Genomic DNA, 20548 nt, shown 5'->3' with positions numbered 1-20548 from the left:
GGTCCTTAACAGATGTCGTTTTTCATCTCCAGCAGGGGTTTGGGCCAACAATAACTCAGGAGACATATGGACAATTGGGGTGAATGGATGCAGCTTCCCGAGTTTTGAAAACACACATTGCCACCAAAAAATGGCTAAGAAGCATCCTGTTAGCAGAACGTAAAGGAATGCCAAGCTAAATTTTTCTATGTTATTCCAATCCCTCTGGGTGACTGCTGTCAAGAATACAGAAAATATCAAAAGAAGCAGTATAATACAAACTGATGGCAAGGAATGACAAATACTTATCATGTCCCACGATGGCAAAATCCTCAGGTTTCAGCCATGCATGGATCAGTCAGCCTCCAGAGTGACTGAAGCAGGGCTTCTAGATCCTCAGGCTTCAGCCGTGCATAGACCAGTCAGCTTCTGGTGTGGCCAGAGCAGGACGGTGACAATTACTGAGGGAACATTTCTGGAACCAAACCTTGAGTGGACTGGAGGGATCAGCCTTCAGAGACCATGAGGTGGTGTCATCTGAGGGGGCTACCTGCTTCATCCGTGTATGGTGGGTCCAGGGAGTCAGTCCTGCAACGTTAACTGCAGTGGGGGTAGTTAGTACAATTACACATGGCCCCGCCCAGGTTGGCTTTAATGAAATCTTTTTCCAGTTCTTTATCCACACTAAGCCAGCAGGCTAAAACTGATGGGCCCAGCTTCCTAAAGGGATAGGAGCTCATTCTAAAACTGTCCTAGTTATTTGTTTAAAGGTTTGACCAATGACTGCAAATATTGTGACATTTCTATCTCTCCCAGCTGGTGGGAGTCCCCCTGCAATTTAGCTATAACTGGGGGTGGCCTTCCATATATAATCTCAAAAGGGGAATATCCTGTCAGTCCCATCATGCAGTGAACCTGCAACAAGGCTAAGGAAAGCACATCTACCCAGGGGAGTCCTGTCTTCTGACAGAACTTAGCCAATGTGGTTTTTAGGGTCTGATTCATGTGCTCCACTTTCCCTGAACTTTGCAGCCTGTGTGCTATATGAAGTTTCTATTTTATCCCCAGCATTTTGGCCAGTCCTTGGACAATTTCTGCAATAATAGCTGGTCCATTATCAGATTCTGTGGTTAAAGAGATCCCATATCTAGGGACCACTTCTCTTAAAAGGGCCTTTGTGACCTCTCGGGCTTGACCAGACCATGTGGGCAATGCCTCAGTCCATCCAGTGAAGGTACATATCATCACCAGCAAGTATTTATAGACTTTGCTAGGCTTTACTTCATTAAAGCCCAATACCAGGTCCTCGAAGGGTAATGTCCCAACTGGCTAGACTCCAGGGCTCAGTTAGGGTCCTTGCTTAGCATTGTTTTGGATGCAGATCGGGCATCGCAAGCTGACATGGGCACAAAGAGAGACTAACTTTGGGATGAAATAATAGCAACTCAGTATGGTTTCCAGAGCTGTTTTTCCCCGATGTGTCAGTTCACAATACTCCAGAACCAGGCGGTGGGCTAATCACTGAGGAACCATCAGTAAGTGGTATGGGAGCTTCCACCATCCTTCAGGAGTCTTGATCCCACATTCCTCTTCTGCCCATTGAGCCTCCTCTTTTGTATACTTTATCTGTTGTGCTGTCTCTGGCACCAGCATGACTTTGGTGACTTTCTCCAGACTCTTGGGTGGCTCTGGCTGGGTGGCTGCTTTCTTAGTTGTCTGGTCGACCAGTTGATTTCCTTTGCTAATCGTATCAGAGCCCTTCTGATGGCCTTTGCAGTGGATAACGGCCACTTGGGTGGGGTCCTAAACTTCTTCAAGAAGCTGAAGAATTTCTTCTCTGTTTTTGTCTTTCCTCCTGTAATTAGTAGGCTTCTTTCTTTGTATAGGGCCCCATGGACATGCAAGGTGGCAAAGGCATATTTAGAGTCAGCATAAATGCTGACTAGCTTTCCTTTTGAGAGTCTAAGTGCCTGAATGAGTGCCCTTAGCTCTGCCCATTGGGCTGGCCAACCCTGAGGTAGGGGCTCTGTCTTTATTATCTCTTTTTGAGTTGTTACCACATATCTGGCTCTTCCCCCCTGGATGTAACTGCTCCCACCTGTGAACACTTGAATGTCCAGATCAAAGGCAGGTCCATCAAATCAGGCCTGCTGGAGTATATTTCATCTATCAGTTCCTCACAGTCATGGTCTGAGGAGCCAGACTCAGCAGGCTGGAGTGTAGCCAGATTCAGAGTCTGCACTGCCTCAAGTCACATCTGGGGGTTTTCACAAAGGAGCCCCTGATAATGAGTCATCCTGGAGTTGATCAGCCATTTGTACCCCTGACTATTCATCAGGGCAGTCACTGCATGTGGGACCTTTCCATTGGTGTTTTGTCCTAAAGTAAATTTGTCTGCCTCTTGGAATAGGGTGACAGTGGCAGCCAGGGCTTGCAGGCAGAGTGGCCAACCAGCTACCATGGTATCTAATTGTTTGGATAACTATGTTACCGGTCTCTGCCAAGGCCCTATAGTCTGAATGAGGAGTCCCACAGCCACATGATCTCTTTCATGTACAAAGAGGTTGAAGTCCCAAGTTATATCTGGAATTCCAATGGCAGGAGCCTGGGTTAGCAGGGTTTTAATTTCTGAAAATGCATGCTCTTGTTCTAGGCCTCATGTTAGAGGATTTTTTTCAGCTCCCTTGATTGCTTCGTATAAGGGCTTAGCTTTTTCCGAGTATCCGGGTATCCAAATTTGACAGAACCCAGCACCTCCAAGGAACTCTCGGACCTTTCTCTTGGTGTCTGGTCAGGGTATGGCACAAACAGCTCATTTCCTTTCTATTCCCAGTGAGCGGCATCCTTCAGAGCTGTGGTACCCTAGGTACCTGACTTTCTGTTGACATATCTGTGCCTTTTCCCATGACACCTAGTATCCTAAATTGGAAAGCAAACTTAATAGGGTTCTTGTTCCTTCCTAGCAGTTTTCTCATGACGGGCTAGCTAGGAGGATGTCATCCACATACTGAAGCAGGGTGCAATTTAACTTGTCCCCTGGAAAGACAGCTAAGTCTGAAGTTAGCATCTCTCCAAAGAGCATAGGTGAGTTTTTGAATCCTCACAGTAGCCTAGTCCAGGTCAATTGAATCTTCCTGTGTGGGGGTTTTCCCATTCAAAGGCAAATAGTGGCTGACTTTTAGGTGCCAGTCAGAGGTAGAAGGCATCCTTGAGATCGAGGCAAGAGAACCATTTAGCTTCTACAGAGAGCAAACTTAGGAGTGTGTAAGGATTGGGCACTGTGGGGTGGGGGGGGGGTGATAGCTGCCTTGTTTATGGCTCGAAGGTTCCAGACTGGACAGTACCCCTTTCCACTGGCAGGAGCAGTGTGTTCCAGGGCAATTGGCATTCCACCAAGATTCCTGCTTTTTGCAACTGGTGGACATGTTCCTGAATTCCCAGTTAAGCTTCCCTTGGGACTGGGTATTGTTTTACTCTGACTGGTGTGTCTCCTAGCTGTAGCTCTGCTATTATCAGGGCATGGTTCTTTGCCATACCCAGGGGTCACAATACTGCTCAGACTGACAGAAAGTCTTTAAAGAAGTGGTCTCTTAAGAGCTCTGGTGGTTCTGCATTTGAATCTTCTACAACCTTGGTGTATAAGCACCATTCTCCTTCCCTAGGCACCATTACAGCCATCATTAGAGTTTCCTGATTATGCAGAACAAACAAGCTGTCTCTCTGGGTGTAAAGGTTACTTTTGCCCCTAGATTTCTTAGCAAATTCTTTCCTAGCATGGGTAACAGACAGTCAGGGAATTACAGGAATTTGTGGGTCACCCTGTGACCCCTGAGGTGGCAGGTTCAGGCCTTGCAGAAAGGCCAGACTGCTTGTATCCCTGTAGGACCAACAATGGTAACCTTTCTCCCTGAGAATGGGGCCACTGGGCTAGCGACTATAGAATGTTCTGTCCCAGTGTCCACCATAAAAGTCACAGGTCAGTCCCCTACCACCATCTTGACCACAGGCTCCTGGGGGATCAGAACAGAGAGCCCAGTCTTTCCTAGTCTGAGTCCAGCCCCACAAAGCTAATGAGGTCCTGGACCTCTTGTCTCACCAGTTCAGATTTGTATTTCCTTCTTCCAGCGTGTGTCTTGTCTTGCGGTTTTGGATTTTTCCCCCCCTTTTAGGACATTCATTTTTCCAATGGTCCAGCTGTTTGCAAAATGCACACTGATTAGGCTTTAGGGGCACCCATTCTCCTTGGTGGGGGTTCCTCTTTTTTCTTCAGTGTAGAACTCTGGTCTGGGTTGAGCTCCATTTGCAGGAGTGCTGCCTTTTGCCTTGGGCATTCATCTGCCTCCTTCTGGGCCTCTCAGTCTTGGTTGACAAACATTTTGTTGGCCACCTCTAGGAGCTGCAAAGCATTCATTCCAGCAAAGCCTTCCAGCTTTTGAAGCATGCAGTAGATGTCAGTGTAGGACTAGGCCACAAAGTCTGCATTGACCACTCATTAATTTTCAGTCACTTCAAGATCAAATGGCATGTAGATTTGGAAGGCCTCACATAACCTCTCATAGAACTCTGCAGGCAGCTTGTTGGGCTTTTGGGTTATAGTGGTTGTTTTGGACATATTGGTAGGCTTCCTGGCCCCCACTCTTACCCTTGAAGGAGTGCATCCTGGTATCAGCAGAGCTGGTCTCTCCCCTCTTCTTCACTGAAGTCCCAATCTGGGGCAGCATCTGGTGCTGCATCTCTTGCCCAAGCTTCAGGATCCATCATGGCTCCAGGTACTTGTTGCTGCAACCATTGCCTGGCTCTAGTCAGAATGTGTCACCTTTCTTCTGTACTAAAGTGAAGAGTAACTGGTGACAGTCTTCTCAGGTGGGCTGGAGAGTGAGAAAGATTGATTCCAGGAGGTTGATGAGTACCTGAGGCTTCTCTGAATATGCAGGAGTGTGGTGCTTCCAGTTTTAAAGATCTGTAGTTGTGAAGGATTGGTAGGAAAAGAGGGGGTGACCCAGCTGCACAGTGCCATCTTGGTTAGTCTTCTGGGGGTCACAAGCTTCCCACAGAGGCATCTGAAGTGCCATGACCTGCTAGGCTGAGCAGAGTTGGCACCCCACTGGTTCAGGACTTTCTGGACTCTCCAGTGGTGATGCTGGTGGGGCTGATGGGACTGAAGCCAGGGGGCTATCTGGCAAGTGAAGCCCCAAGACTTGAGCCCCCACAGGGTCAGCATATGGTGGTGGCAGAAGCTCTTCTTCTGGGGGTCTCTGATATATAGGCCTTTTTATTTCTTCTTGTCTGCCCTCTGACTTTCACATTGGTCATGAGATGAGGACCTTACTCTTTCCCTTATGAACACAGAACCAAACCCATGGTGGCAAAGTCATGGCTACAGTTAACCAGGAATCAATGTATGGGAATTGGTCAGAGATGGCCCAGCTTCCCAGTAATGATTTAATAAACTGCCCAGACCTTTGGGAGGTTTATCATCCCCTCTGAGGGCCATCCCACACTGAAACTGGGCTATACTACCTTACATAGGGTCCACAGCTTTCCTGGGGTCATTTTGACTCCATATTCCCCAGAGTACCCCTTTGAAAAGTGTTATAGCATACATTCAATGATGGTGGGCTTTAACTGACTTTTCCCCATGGTTTTCAGGCAGTTTCAGCTGCTTATGACCTAGGTATCATTGATGTCTCCACTCTAGGAAACAGTGCAACTCCCACGTAATTGTGGGATTTGGGACCTTGTAGGAGGGCTTAGACTGCAAGATCCTGCAAGAGAGGGAGTCCTGTCTGTCCCTGGGTTTTATTTAAGTGGCTTACAGTGTTGCCAAGATCCACCACCCCTCTGACCCACCACTAATGTAGTAAGAGGAAAGTATAGCAGGTTTGTGGCAGAGCAGGTGGACCCAGTAAGGGTCTGTGAGCCAGCCTCAGAACCACTTTTTGGAAATTCCCCCTTGACCTAAGTCCTCTGACCCTTGGTCCTGGATCCTCTGACCCTGGGTCCTGGCAAAAGAGACAGTTGGCAGGTGAGTAAAAGAAGACCAAAAGAAGGAACTTAGTTTGAGGCAGCAGAAATGCCATACTATCTCTTTGAAAAATTTGCAACCAAGGGCATGGGGACAAAATTTTCTCTTACACATTAATCAGGCACCTAGCAGTCTTTTTTGTGTCGGGGGAACGACCCCTGTCCATCTAAGATTTGGGAATAATTTTACCAAGGTATGTGGCTCTTCCTCCCAGTCCCACCTTGTGCTGGTGGCACAAGACAAACAAAGGAAGGGAGGCCCCCTTCTTCTGGAGTAGGAAGACCACACAGATGTCTGCCTGGCCATGCCCCTCATGGGGACTGTTGGGCCCATCTTGGCTTAAGGTGTACCCATATAAACCCCAGGCCTGGATCAGTCTATTTTCAGACTGAAATCACTGGTATGCATATGACATGGCCATGAAACTGAAGGCTAGGACCCACTCAGACACCATGTTTGTCACTTGGTGCCACAAATATTTCAAATTCACTCATACTCACACAGATGTTAAGGTACCTTTCTCTCCCCGAGTCCTGATCTAAGTTACCCAGATGGATGACGTCCAAGAAAAGAGAGAGCTCTTGCAACAAGATCCCAAACCAGATGGACCCTGTGGCAGGGTCCTGCATCGATGGACCTCAGTATGAAGACCATTACCCAGATGGATGTCCCCAGAGGGGCCCTTAGAGGAACCCTTCTTGGGAGGTAATCAAGCTCCCCTTTCACCCAGAGGTGGGCCTGAACAGAACTTGAGGATTAGGGTGCCTACCTGTCCTGAATGCCAAGGGGGTCTGACTTGTCCTTCCCTCCTTACAGTCCAGTCAGACAGGTGCTCCCCAGGATCAGTAAGGTCCCATCCTCTGAGGTCCCAGCAAACTGGCCAGGTGGCACCTCCTCCTTCCTCTGTGGCATCACTGTTCCAGTGGCCAGCCCTACCCATAGTGGTGGCACAAGGGACCAGTCTGATTCATTTTCCAGCCAACTCACCAAATTGATAAAGAATATTATGAAACTGTACACTGTATAATCTTAGTTGGAAAAAAAAAGGAAGAGAGAAAGAGATGGATGGGAGGAAAGAAAAAAAGAGATCAGGAAAAAAAGAAATCAAGAAACAAATCAAGAGAGAAATGCTTATTCAGAGAAAAACAACTTGAAAGAAATATATCCAAGATTTTGGCAGTAGTCTGTAGTTACTCTTGTGTCACAGGATGAGAGGTGATTTTGGTTTATCTTTGTATTCTTGTGTGTATATTTTTACTAAGGGAACTATATCAAATATTATTTCTCCTGTTCTCCTTTTGTTCCTCAGGTTCAAACTTTTCCTCTCATATTGCTTCCTTTCAGACTGAAAAATTTCCATTAGTATTTCTTTAAGAGCAAATTGGCTGAAAGTGAAGTTTCCTGGTTTTCCTTCATCTGAAAATATCTTTATTTTGCCTTCACTCCCAAAGGATATTTTTTCTAAATATAAACTTCTGGGTTGACAATCTTTTTCTTCTAGCACTTTAAAGATGTTGTTCCACTGTTTTTGGCCTCCATGGTTTTGGATGAGAAATCTGCAGTCGTGTGAATAGGTTTCCCTTCTGTGTAAAGTATATTTCCCTGGATGAGCTTGATAATTTTTTATCATTAGTTTTCAGAAGTTTTATTATAAAGTGGCTGAGTAGTTTTCATTGAGTTTATCCTGTTTGAGATTACCAAGATTCTTCCATTTGCAAGTTTATGTCTTTCTCTAAATTTGGAACATTTTTTCAAGTATTTTTTCTGTATCAATATATTTCTCTTCATCTTCTGGGATGGGACTCCAGTAACATGAATTTTCAACTTTTTTATATTGTCTCACAGTACCCCAAGACAGTATTCATTTTTTCCCAATTTTTTTCTTGTTTTTTTTATAGTGTATAATTTCTATTAATCTACCCTCAAGTTCACTGACTTTTTCTCTGTCATCTCTATTCTGCCACTGAAACTATCCAGTGAATTTATTACTTCAGAAATCATCCTTTCAGTTCTAAAATTTCTATGTACTTATTTTGTATAGTTTCTGTTTCTCTGTTGAGAACTTCTCTTTCCATTAATTTCAAGAGTGAAGAATGATTACAATAACTACTTTAAGTCTTTGATAATTCCACCATCTGAGTCATCTCATGGTCAGCCCTGGTTGATTGTCTTTTCCCTTGAGAACTGTTTGGGTTTTCCTAGTTCTTTTTATATTGAGTAAATCTGAATTGTATCCTGGACTTTTGCATATTATGTTATGAGATGCTGGATCTTGTTAAAGTCCTCTGGAAAATGATTTTTTAAAATTTGTTTTAGTAGGCAATTAACACACTTAGGCTCAGACTGAAAGTTCTGTTTCACCTTTTGTAAGTGTTAGCTCTGATATTAGTTCAATTTTCAAAGCCTCTGCTATGTCTTTTGGATCTGCCTGTCACATTTGCTACTCAAGGGTTTGTCTGGGACTTGGGTAGTGGTTGACACCACAGGTGAGTTCTCAAAACCTCTGCTGCACCTCTTCATATCTGTTCCATGGTTGTACACCTCATACTGTGGCTCATGGTCTATGACTTATGTCAGTCCATAAACAGAATTACTGGATCTCTCTTCCCAGCTCTCTCCTTTCAGAGATTTCCTCAAAGTCTCTGGCTTCCAGTGGCTCCTTTTCCGGGATCCTTTGGCTGGAAAGATGGTGTCATCTCAGAGTTTTTGCCTCACACACTATCACGCACTTCCACATGACAAGGGCCATTACAGGTCTTTGTTCAAGTTTTGACTCCAGTACCCTATCTGCCTGCTATTATTTTTCAGAGTTCTCATATAGTTGCTTTTTACATTCTATCTAGTTTTTAGTTGTAAACACTTGTAGAGCTGGATTACTTTATTGTGGCTGGTACTACCAATTCTTCCTTCTCAGTAATTTTTACTTACCCAAATTTCACAAAGCTCCATCAAAATACCACTTCCTTCCAAGAAGCCATTATTTTTCTCCCAGCTAGAAAAATTTTCTTCTGATTAGGAAATATTCAGATTTGGCAATATTGAGAATCAAGCTTAAAGCCAAATTCTTCATTAACTATCATTGGTTCAAACATCTGAATTCAAGAACATGAGTGCAATGAAATCACACTTGATCAAAAAGCATAATGGTGGATAAGAGAGTAGACTTTGAAGCTAGACTACCTAAATCCAAGCTCTGCTAATTGCTGGAAGTTTCACCTTAGGCAAGTCACTTACTTCTATGTACCTCAATTTCCACATCTATGAAATGGAAATAATACTTACCACATAGAACTGTTATGAAGATTAAATTAGTTAACTATTGTAAAGCACCTAGAAAAATGCCATGTTGTAAATGTTAAGTGACTACTGTCAGGCTCTCACAAGTTATCATAGCTTTACTCTGCAGATGAGGGAGGGCTGTGGAGGAAAAGAGGTAAAGAATAGACAGCGAGTTGGCTCTACTTTCACCTCTGCCTATACCCTGAAAAAATGACTGTAGTTTTTGTTTTGGCAAATACTTGAAAAACCCCAATTTGTGTATCTGTGTGGATTTTCTGAGAGGCCATATGGGAGAGCGGAAGGATAACTGCATGAGGTTTGTTAGAAGATCTAGCTTCCATACAGGTTCTCCTTTGGGACTGGGTTTTCTGTTCTAAATCATGACTGCATAGGTAGACTGATCTATTACACAGAGCTGACACAGTGACCTTTGTAAAAGGCAAATGGAACCTAGCTTCTGTTTTCTCTTCAGTGGCTCCCTGAAACACAGAATAAAATTCAAATTCCTTAAGCTGTTTCATTTGGACCTTTTGTGATTTTTGCTGCTGCTGCTAACTGTAACCTCATCTTCTGCCACTCCCCAACAGCCCTCACATTCCAGACATACTGAACTAAGGTTGGCCCATCCCATCTCACCATTTCCCACCTACACCACTTCCCTCATCCTTGAGCTCAAATCTCTCCCCACCACCCTGCCAAAGATGCATATGCCTCCTCTTCCATGCAAACTATGCAAGGATTTCTGTGAGTCTTTCCCATTGGTCAGTCCCTCCCTCCTTTGTGCTCCCACAACCCTCTGTACACACACTAGTATCACTTTCTGGTGGATCTGAATCACTTATTTTACGGGTCCTTCTCTCCCTCACTACACCAGCTTTTCAAAAGATGTAGTGTTACATTAGTGAGTCTCAAAATCAGTTCAGATCATGACCAGCTTTTTAAAATTAGAATAAAATAGATTTTAAAATATCAGATTTCATTGCATATAAGGGCAAGTAGTGTTTCACAAAACTTTTGTCTCAAACAGATAACCAGAAAGATGGATATAGATGGTTGTCAGATAATAAATCCCCATGGACCCATGACCCAGACTTAATAATTATCAACTCATGGCCAATCTTATTTTGTTTATACTCCTACCTACCTCTGTACCCCTGGATTACTTTGAAACAAATCCTGAACATCATGTCACTTCATTCATAAAGATTTTAATATTTTGTTACAGCATGTTACGGCAAACTCGAAAGTAATGGCAGGACACCAAGGCTTGAGGCAGGAAGCAGACTTTATTGATGCTGGCACCAGCTCAGCAGACTCTTGTCACAAAGGCTAAGCCCCCAGCACAGCGGGGCTGTTTCTTTTATATAGTTCAATTTCCTGGTTTGGGAAGATAACGAGTGTCTCCTTATTAGGGCAAGTGTGAGGTGTTCGGTAAGCAGCAGTGGGTACTTTCCATGTTGCAAGCCTGTCTTTGGGTTACATCAACCGGTTTCCTAGTCACACAAAAACAGGAGGGTTTTTTTTTTCTGCCTCATTCCCCCCTTTGATGCTTGACCAAGGCCTTAGATGGTCTGGTCAAACAGCATCACCTTCCATTGGCTCTTGGCTTAGGGGTTGGTACTGCCATAATGAGAAATTTTGACTATGGTTTTTTTGTTCTACTATGGCCTCCAGGGAGGATGTGGCTGGGAGTATTATTACAGGTAACAGGCAAGGGAGGATAAGACAAGTACCCATAAGGAAAAGAACCATAATAACAAGGGTTCTGAGCTCTCCAAACATGTTGAACCAGCCTCTGAAGAGGTTTCCTGGGTTTCCTAAACTGACTATTTTGTACAAGGACATGAGCCAATTTTCTTATTTTTGTGGTTATGTCAGTGATTGCTTTTTGGTTGTCACCTATCTGTGAACAGCAGTCTGAAGAGTTAAATTTTCCACAGACCCCTCTTCCTTCTGCTAGGAGGTAGTCTAATGCCAACCAATTTTGATAGATGGCTCTTCTCATTCAGGATTGTTGGTCAGCCAGGAGTTCTGGAGCCATGGCAGTTTCATTGGTAATTATTTCTAAAACTGCTTGGAGTCTAATGATGGGGTTTAACATATAGATGGGTGTTCAGTGTCCCCAGCTACCATCCTGAGCCCAGGTACATTGAGGTGGCCATTCATCTTTTCCCCAGGTTTGTTTTTCTGCCAATTTAAGGGACCATTTGGACCTCAGGTCATTGTATAGGGGGATTCCCGATTGTGGGCCTCAGTTCTGGGGCAACAGGAAGAAACCTGGTTGGATAATTCCTAGAGAACAACATCCACTCCAGTTGCGGGGGAGATGGGTATAAGCCCTCCTTCCACAGATCCAGAAGAGCCCTTCAGGTGCTCCCCAAATTTTCAGGTCTGTAGAGTTTAAATTTTTCCAGTATTGGCTGATTTTTGGAATCCCCTGGAAGGGCCAAGATCCTGTACAATTTACTAGCTGGGAGTAATCAGGGTTTGGTGTGCAGGAGTGGTTATGGGCCATCTCACTAGTCTGGGGTCAGGCCCAGTAATGAGTAGTGGTGTTAGGCCACCAGGTATAGGAAGTTTTATTTATGGAGTACACCTGTTGGCAAAAGGTTTTTCCAACCCATTGGGTGAAACTTTGGCCCTGTCTACTTAGGCAATTTTGTCCAATGACCTCTGAGGACAGGACCCAGCTGCAAGGGGGGCCAGAGTCCCATGGGACTATGGTCCCATTCCATAGGAGGATTTCAGGAACTACCAGGCTAGATCCCCTCCATGGCCAGTTTTCACTCATCAGGGGCCCCCCACATATCCAACAGTTTGACACATTTAGGGTCTAGACTATGCTTTCTCCCAGGTGTATGAACAGGTTCTGGCTGACTGTGGGTGTGTCCTGGAGGGAAGCTCTGAGTCTGTTGTAGAGACAGAGGGATAGACCTATGAGAGGAGGAGCCCTGGGGGAAGACTGAGTAGTGGGTACCAGGAGTTGTTCTCATGTTTGGTCAGGTTGTGGGTTTTCAGAGCAGAAAAAACTCTATTTGACCCTTGGGTAGCCTGGACTCCAATTCCATCAGACAGCAGGCAGTGCTCTCAGCCTTCCTGCCTTTTACATATAGGTACCCATTCATCACTACCTAAAAGTTCCAAAAAGTTAAGTGGTGGACCAGGTGAGGGCCATTTCCCCAGCCTAGTGGAGTCTGTGAGAGAGACCTCAACGGTCAACATCAGGCGGTGGAGGTGTAGCAGTCCAATGCTATCACAGGGGATCTGACCTGTGAAAGTTACAGTCTGCCTAGGGGTCTCCAAGTTAGTTAACAAGGATAAGAGATGATGTGATACATACAACTGAAAAGTAAAACGAAGAGTATCATCAGTCCCAGAAAAGGTCCAGCAACTTCAGCAGGAGTGATAATTTTTATTTCTTGTCTGGAGATCCTCCGGCTTCTGCCATACATAGACTAGTCAGCCCCTGGAGTGACTAGAGCAGGGCTGATGTCTGGGGTTTCCAAGGCAGGTCCAGGTCCTTGTTTCCAGAGAGTCAGCTTGTAGCGTGAAGTGGGGTGAGGAATGCAGTCTCAAGCAGTCATGGCTGGTTTGAGTCTGCTGTGATGTATCCATGGAGTGACCTCAGCTACCTTGACTGTAGTAGGGATAGAAAACAGAACAGTAAAATGTCTCCTCTGTAGGAGTTTGTGTAGTGGATTGAATTATGCCCCCCCAAAACTTATTAAAGCTTGAGTTGTGTCTCCCAAGTTTAATGTATTAAGAACTTAGCTCCCACTGTGACTGTAAAGAGGGTGGGAAATCCTATTATGGTAATTGTAGGCGGGGGGGCCTTGAAGAGGTGATTGGGGTGTAGGACTGTGCAGTAGTGAATTGATTAAAAATGATGGTCAAGGGCATGGTTCTGAGGGCTTTAAAAGAAGAGGAGAGTCTGTCTTTTTCTCCCTCTCTGCCTCCACCATCTTGCAATGTGAGACCCTTGGGTCACTGTCACCACCAGCACATGGACTTTGGACTTCTCAGCCTCAGAAATTGTAAGCAATAAATTTCATTTTCTTTACAAATCACCCAGTTCAGTGTACTTTGTGATAAGCAACAAAAATGGACTAATACAGTTTGAGTGGCTGAACATTCCATTCCTTTACCCAAATGGAGGTTCCAGGCCTGTAGAGGTGTACAGAGGGGTTAAGGCTAATTGGGAGTCATTCTCCTACCCACTGGTGAATGGCCTGCATGGTTTTTCCTAGAGCTAGGAGTTGTTGTAAAGTTACACGTCCGACCTCCATCTGATTACCTTGAATACTCTTGACAAGACGGGGAGGCCTTCTGTACAGGATTTCAAAAGGGGAGAAGCCCATGCACTTGGTGGGCCTAGATTAGATCTGGAACAAAACCATGAGAAGGATCTTGTTCCAGTGGAACTGAGTTTCTTTGCATAACTTCCTGAGGTGAGTTTTTATGGTTCTGTCCATGTGTTTGACCATTTCTGAACTTTGGGATCAATAAGCAGTGTGTAGCTTCCAGGTAATTTTTAAAATCCAGGCTATCAGTTGAAGAATTTTACCTACAAGCACTGGTCCATTGTTGGATCCAATGACCAGAGGCAGTCAAAACGATGGGATGATTTCTTGCAGGAGTACTAGGGCCACTTCATGGGCCTTTTCAGTTCGGGTAGGAAAACCCAACTGGAATAGGTGCACAGCAAAATGAGGAGATACTTATAGCCTTGAGACTGGGACACTTTGGTGAAGTCCACTTCAAGATTTTTGAAAGGAGTTGCACCCATGGCCTGGATTCCCAGAGGGACACTCAAGTGTGACTTGGGGTGGTTGTGTGCACACATAGCACATCACGAGCAGATGGTCCAGGTCAAACTGTCAAGATGCAGAATATGGAAGTAGTGGCCCAAAGTGGTTTTGGATGGCTGTTTGTCCAAAATGGGAATCTTCATGGAACTGTTTAACTACGATTGGGGCCAGGGTACTAGGGATGACAACCCGTCCGTCAGGGAGTTTCCACCATCCTTCCAGGGGAAGTGTTCTGTTTTCTGTTTTGAGCCAGGTTACCTCCTGGGACATGTAAGTAGGGGTCCAGCTGGGCAGAGAGGCTGGGAGCAGGGAGGTCATTAATTCTTGTTGGCTTCCTGATGTGGGAGGCAGGCCCATGGGGGCTAACTTGGCTGCTAGGTCTGCCTTGTGGTTTCCTTTGGCCTGGGGACTATAGCCCTTTTGGTGGCCATTATAGTGTATGACCCCACCTTTTTGGGAGCCCAAACTGCTTCTAGGAGCTCTAGGACCTTTTCTTGGTATTTTGTATTTTCGCCTGTCGAGGTGATTAAGCCCTGTTCCTTACATAAGGCTCTGTGTGCGTGGAGTAAAGGCAGACTTGGAGTCTGTAAATGTTAACTTTAGTTCCAGCTGCCAGCTGCAAGGCACAGGTGAAGGTGATTAATTCAGCTTTCTGAGCTGAGGTCCCAATAGGCAAGACTTTGGCTTAGATGGTGGAGTCAAGAGTGACCATGGCATACCCTGTCTGGTGTTGGCCGTTGATGACAGAGCTGCTCCCATCTGTTTAGTATTCAACATCAGGGTCTGGGAGAGGCTGATCTTTGAGGTCCAGTCGGCTGGAGAACACTTCATTTAGCACTTCTATGAAATCATGATCTGGGGCTCCAGGTCCGAGTGGCAACAGCGTAGTAGGATTGAGAGTTTGAACTGTTTCCAGATGGATGTAAGGATTTCCACATAACATTCCTTGATATTTAGTTATTTGGGCATTGGTGAGCCCGTAATGTCCTTTAGAATCCAACAGGGTGAGGACAGCATGGGGCACCCGCATGGTAGTTTCTTGTCCCAGGGTTAACTTGTCAGCTTCAGCAACTAGAAGGGCCATGGCTGCTACTTCTCAGAGGCAGGGCAGCCAACCTCAGGCCATTGTGTCCAGCTGTTCTGAAAGGTATGCCACTAGGCAGTGCCAGGATCCCAGAAGCTGGGTTAGAACTCTCACTACAGTACCCTGTATTTCATGGATGTATAGAAAGAAGGGTTTTTCTAAGTCAGGCAGTTCCAGTCCTGGAGCACTTAGAAGTGCCCTTTTTATGTCCATGAAGGCCTTTTGTTGAGCTGTTTCCCAGATTAGGGGTTCTTTTACCCCACCTTTGGTTGCTTCATATAGAAGTTTGGCCAGTACTGCAAAGTTGGGGGTACAGATCCTGCAGAATCCCACTGCCCCTAGGAACTCACAAACCTGTCTTCATGTGTCGGGTGTTGGGATGGAACATACAGCCTGTTTATGCTCTGGTCCCAGTTGGTGTTGTCATTGGGCGATATGGAACCCCAAATATTTGACTTTTTTGTGGCACATTTGGGCCTTTTTCTCAGATACTTTATATCCTTTTTCCCAAAGTAAGTTGAGGAGGAGTTCAGTCACTTTCACACATTCTTAGTGGGTTTTCCCTGCCAGTAACAGGTCATCAACATATTGGGGCAGAATACATCCACTTTGTTTGACTTGGAAAGCCTGTAGGCTGGAAGCCAGGCTCGTGCCAAAAATGGTTGGGGAGTTCTTAAATCCCTAAGGCAACCGTGTCCAAGTTCATTGTCCTTGGGTTCCTTCAGGACTGTCCCATTGGAAAGCAAAGATGAATTGACTTTGGGTGGGCCAGTCTAATGCAGAAAAAGGCATCTTTAAGGTCTAGACAGGTGAAGTAAGTGGCATCAGCAGGGATTAAGCTCAAAAGCATGTATGGATTAGAAACGGCAGGGTGCAAGGGGATGGTTGCTTGACTGACTGCCCTGAGGTCTTGTACTGGTCAAAATTCATTGGTCCCAGCTTTTGAACTTGCTGTAGGGGTGTGTTCCAGGAGGACTGGCATGGCCTTAGGAGACCATACTTGAGGAGTCTGTCTAGATGTTTTTGTACTCTTTGCTGAGTCTGTCAGGGGATTTAGTATTGTTTTTATCAGACTGGTGCTGCTCCTGGTTTCAGTTCCACCAGGATTCGGAAAATTGTCCTCGGCCAGACCTGGTGGGTTGTCTTCAGCCTAGACTCCAGGCACTCAGAAGGGAAGCTCCAGCAATGTTGGTGTTGTGGCCTCTAGGCTAAGCAACCCTCATTCTTCCCCCTGTGGGGCAGTGAGGGACAGAATCTGAGCTTCTGAATCTCCCAGAGTTAGAGATACTTCTCCAGTCTTTGAGATGGTTATTTGGGCCTGTAACTTACTTAGTAGATCTCATCCAAGTAGGGGTATTGGACAGTCAGGTAGGTAGAGAAACTCGTGGATGATCTCTCTTTTTCCTATGTTGCATCTCCTGGGCTGTAAGAAGGTATGTTTCTGTCAGCTCCCTGTGGCCGTGACTATGCTAGTCTGTTTCTGAGAGAAAGGTCCAATAGGCCATATGACTACCGAATGTTTGGCTCCAGTATCCACCATGAAGTTTATGGGTTGGCCCCCTACCATCATTTGGACCAAGGGCTCCTAGGGGCCCAGGGGAAGGGAGCCCAGTCAGTCCTATTCACTTTCATATTGTTCAAGTCCAGCCAAGCCAATGAAATCTTGCTGGGGTGCCTTGGTGGCTGGTTTGTCTGGGTTTTGGTATCCTTGGAAGGCCTGTCCCCTTTTCAGGGGCTGGAATTGGCATTTAGTGGTGGTTAGGCATTGGGGACACTCATTTTTCCAATGTCCATCTTCATGGAAGTAGGCACATTTGTTGGGCCTCAAGGGTGGTCTGGGACTGGGTATGCCCTATGGTTGTCCTCTGGTTGGCCTTCAGCCCCAGCCCTGGGGACCTTTTGGGGATCCTGATTTTTTGACCAGTGTGGCAGCTAGGAGGTCAACCTTTTCATTTTCTTGTCTGCCTTACAGCAGGCCTCTTGGTCCTGGTTGATGAAAACATTGGCTGCAATTTCTAGGAGTTGAGTAACATTCATGCCAGCAAATCCTTCCAGTTTTTATAGTTTCTGGTGGATATCTCCCTGTGCCTGTCACACAAAAGCAGCATTGACCATCCTCTGGTTCTCGGGCTGTTCAGGATCAAAGGGCCTGTAAAAGTGGAATGCCTCACAGAGCCTTTCATAGGACTGACTGGGGCTTTCATCTACCTTTTGGAGGACCTCAGATATCTTGCTAATGTTGGTCGGCTTTTCCCCTCCTTTTAAGCTTGCCAGGAGAGCCTCTTGGTATTGTTCCAGGATTCGTAGGCCCTGATCTATGTTAGGGTCCCATTGTGGATCCTCATCAGGGAAATGGGTCTGGGTGTATGCTTGGGCATTTAGTGTCCCAGCTGGGGCATGATCTTGGAGCCATTTTACAGCCACCTGGCTGATTCAGCACCACTCTTCTAAATTGAATAGAATCATTAGGAGCTGCCTGCAGTCTATCCAGGTAGGCCAGTGAGTTTGGATTATGGATTGGACCAGATCAAACACAGCCTGGGGCTTTTCAGTATATGTGGGCTTATGATTCAGAAGGTCAGTTGTTGTGAATGGCTGATAGATGAAGGTGAGGTTTCCCCCTTGCATGTGCCCATCCTGATCATAGTATAGGGCACCTTGAGTCTCTCAGAGTGGCATCTGGAGAGCCATGCCCCATGATGACCCAGTTGAAGGCGGGGTCTGGCTTGGACCATATGGAGTTAGGGTAGGTGGCAGTGGGGTTTCCAGAGACGTGGGGAACAAAGTTGTCCCATCTGACAGGTCAGGAGGACATGTTGGGGATACCACCAGAGTGGAAGGTGGCATCAGGGACCATGGGGGTGGTGGAGCAGTTAGCCTGGTCATGTAGGAGGTGGCAGTTCTTCTGGATCTGACGGAAGGATGGCTGGCTTGGGGGCAGCATGTAGTGGTCACCTCTGGGGGTGATTATGACCTGGGATTGATGTTGCTTAGGCCAGGAGGATTTGGCAGTGTTTTTCCATGCAGGCCTTTAACCAGGAAGGCGGAGAATGAACTAAATCCTCCCATGAATCAATATAGGGATATTGATCACGGTGACCATGCTGGCCAGTAATAAACCATCTGACTTGACAGATGAGGGGGAGGTCAAAAGAACCCTCAGAGGGCCATCCTACATTGAAAGATGGCCAATCTATTTCACAGAATGTCCTGAGTTTATCAGGAGATAATTTGACACCATAGTCACCAGAGAAGCCCTTTTTGGAATTCTTCAGCATACAGGCAAGGGGAGTGTTCTTGCTGGCTCTTCCTCCCATATTTTCCCACCCATGATTGGTGTCGCAACACTCTTTTCAATCACTTTGTCCATCTCCAGCTGTTCATCTCTTGGTGATATTTCAGGTGCCTCTTGGCTTTGGTAAGATGGTATAATCCCGTCAGGACCTCTCTCTGGAGAGAGTCACCCTGAGCCATATGTTGTTCGCCACAGCCCCATGGATCAGGACTCCACACTCAATTCACTCACTCAAATACAGTCACACATGTTCATTCACCACCCAAGAATTACCAAAATCCTGACCAGAGAATGTGGTTTCCTGTGTTCAACAGAGTACTAAGACATTCTCCCCTTCAGGAGTTGATCAAGCTCCCCTTCTACTCTCCCAGGAGTAGGAATCTACGGGGACCCAGGTCTTTATCTTATCAGTCAGGTGGGGCTCTCCGTCTGGTTCCTGTGCCTCGTTGGGTCCCACTGAACTCAGGGTTTGACCCCTGTGTCTACCAGGTGAGGTCATTCCCACTCTCCATTGGCACCCGCGTGCGGTCCACATTGACGGGTGTCCCAGGGGCCAAGACCCAGAGACAGGGGAGGTGGTCAAGCCACCATCTCCGCCATCCCAGACGAGCCCCCAGAAATGCTACAGCATGTTATGGTGAACTTGCAAGGAGTGGCAGGACACCAAGGCTTGAAGCAGGAAGCAGACTTTATTGATGCTGGCACCAGCTCAGCAGACTCATATCACAAAGGCTGAGCTCCCAGCACTGCAGGGATGTTTCTTTTATATAGTTCAGTTTCCTGGTTTGGGGAGATAATGAATGTCTCCTTATTAGGGCAAGCATGAGGTGTTCAGTAAGCAGGGGTGGGGACTTTACATGTTGCAAGCCTGTCTTTGGATTACATCAGCTGGTTTCCTAGTCACACAAAAATGGGAAGTTTTGTTTTTCTGCCTCAATTTAATTCTTAAAAAATAAGAACTTTTTAAAAAAGTAACCACAATACAATAAAATGTATTACTTATTGTTGGTGGCAGTCAAAAAAGTTTATAAGAATTACAAGTTCCTAGGTAGAGAGGCCACCTTATTTGTCTCAGCATTCTCAGGGTCTGGCCCTCAATAAGTGCTGAGAAATGGAGGGAAGAAGAGCAGGAAAGAAAAGGATAGAAGGTAGAAAGGTTGTAAAGGGGAGAGGAAAGAAAAACAGATTCATCCCTTTGCTTTGAATCATCTTGAAAGTACTTTTGGTGAATTTCCCAGAAGGAAAGAAACAAAGTACCCACTAGTTAAGGTTCCTCATCCTTAATTAATTACCAAATAATTAAGGTTTCTGTATTTGTTGTTTTCCCTCTGCGTTGGGATGCCACCTATGATTGTGCAAGTTGTTCACTGCATAAAGGCATGTGGCTGTGGCTGCGAGGGCACCTTTTCCTAAAAGACACAAAAGTGCTCTGTGGGCTAACAGTGACCCTGTTTTCCCTCTCCACTCTAGCATCTTATATATAATTACCTTGGTCCACTTTTCTCCCTCTGCTGTCTTCTTCCTCCTCCACAGTCTATGGAGGCCACAGGCAGGAGGTCCTCCATAAGGCTGAGCCCCTTTTAGGTGTGTTCTCAGTAATAATCATGAAAGGCCATCTTTATATAGAATGACTTTGGTATCAGGAGCAGGATCTCTCTCTTAGGAAAAGTCTGAGTTCTGGGGCTAGCTCTGACATTTGCTAGTCATAGGACTTTTAGATAATATTCCTGAAGCCAAATTTCCTTATTTGTAAGTAGGAATAATAATAGCTCCTCCATCTCTTTCTGAGAACCCTTGTGAGGACCAAAGGAAGGAAATGCTTTGGCAATGATAAAGTAGCATACAGACGTAAAGGATATTTTAGTCATGATTTATGGTTATGTCTACAATGGAAGTTCTTACATTTCATTGCTGTCTGATGGATTTGGAATTATCCTTCTTCTAAAAATTTTTCTTTATAATTCTTTAAAAGTACAAGTTCACAAATAATTGGAAAATATATTTTATATACTATTTATAATAGCAAAACATCAAATGCCAAGAAGCATATTTAAGAGAGGCAAGACTTTTAACTGAAA

At 45.5% G+C, this 20548-nt stretch overlaps 1 protein-coding gene across 4 annotated transcripts in view; it reads right to left on the bottom strand.

Annotated features, from left to right (window-relative positions):
* ST6GAL1 (ST6 beta-galactoside alpha-2,6-sialyltransferase 1) overlaps positions 1-20548 on the bottom strand; it is a 124323-nt gene that overhangs the window by 52223 nt on the left and 51552 nt on the right. Inside the window, exon 5 of one of the 4 annotated variants that reach the window (XR_010024639.1) lies at positions 10551-12920. The exons of the other annotated variants lie outside the window; for them this stretch is intronic. The gene's annotated coding sequence lies outside the window, so the exon portion shown is untranslated. Of the gene's footprint in view, positions 1-10550; positions 12921-20548 lie in introns of those variants that run through there. 4 annotated transcript variants of the gene reach the window in all.

Source organism: Cynocephalus volans, chromosome 1 (genome assembly GCF_027409185.1).
Source record: "Cynocephalus volans isolate mCynVol1 chromosome 1, mCynVol1.pri, whole genome shotgun sequence".
Taxonomy (NCBI): domain Eukaryota; kingdom Metazoa; phylum Chordata; class Mammalia; order Dermoptera; family Cynocephalidae; genus Cynocephalus; species Cynocephalus volans.
Note: the sequence above shows the minus strand (reverse complement) of the source record. Positions and strands in the feature narration are given on the sequence as shown.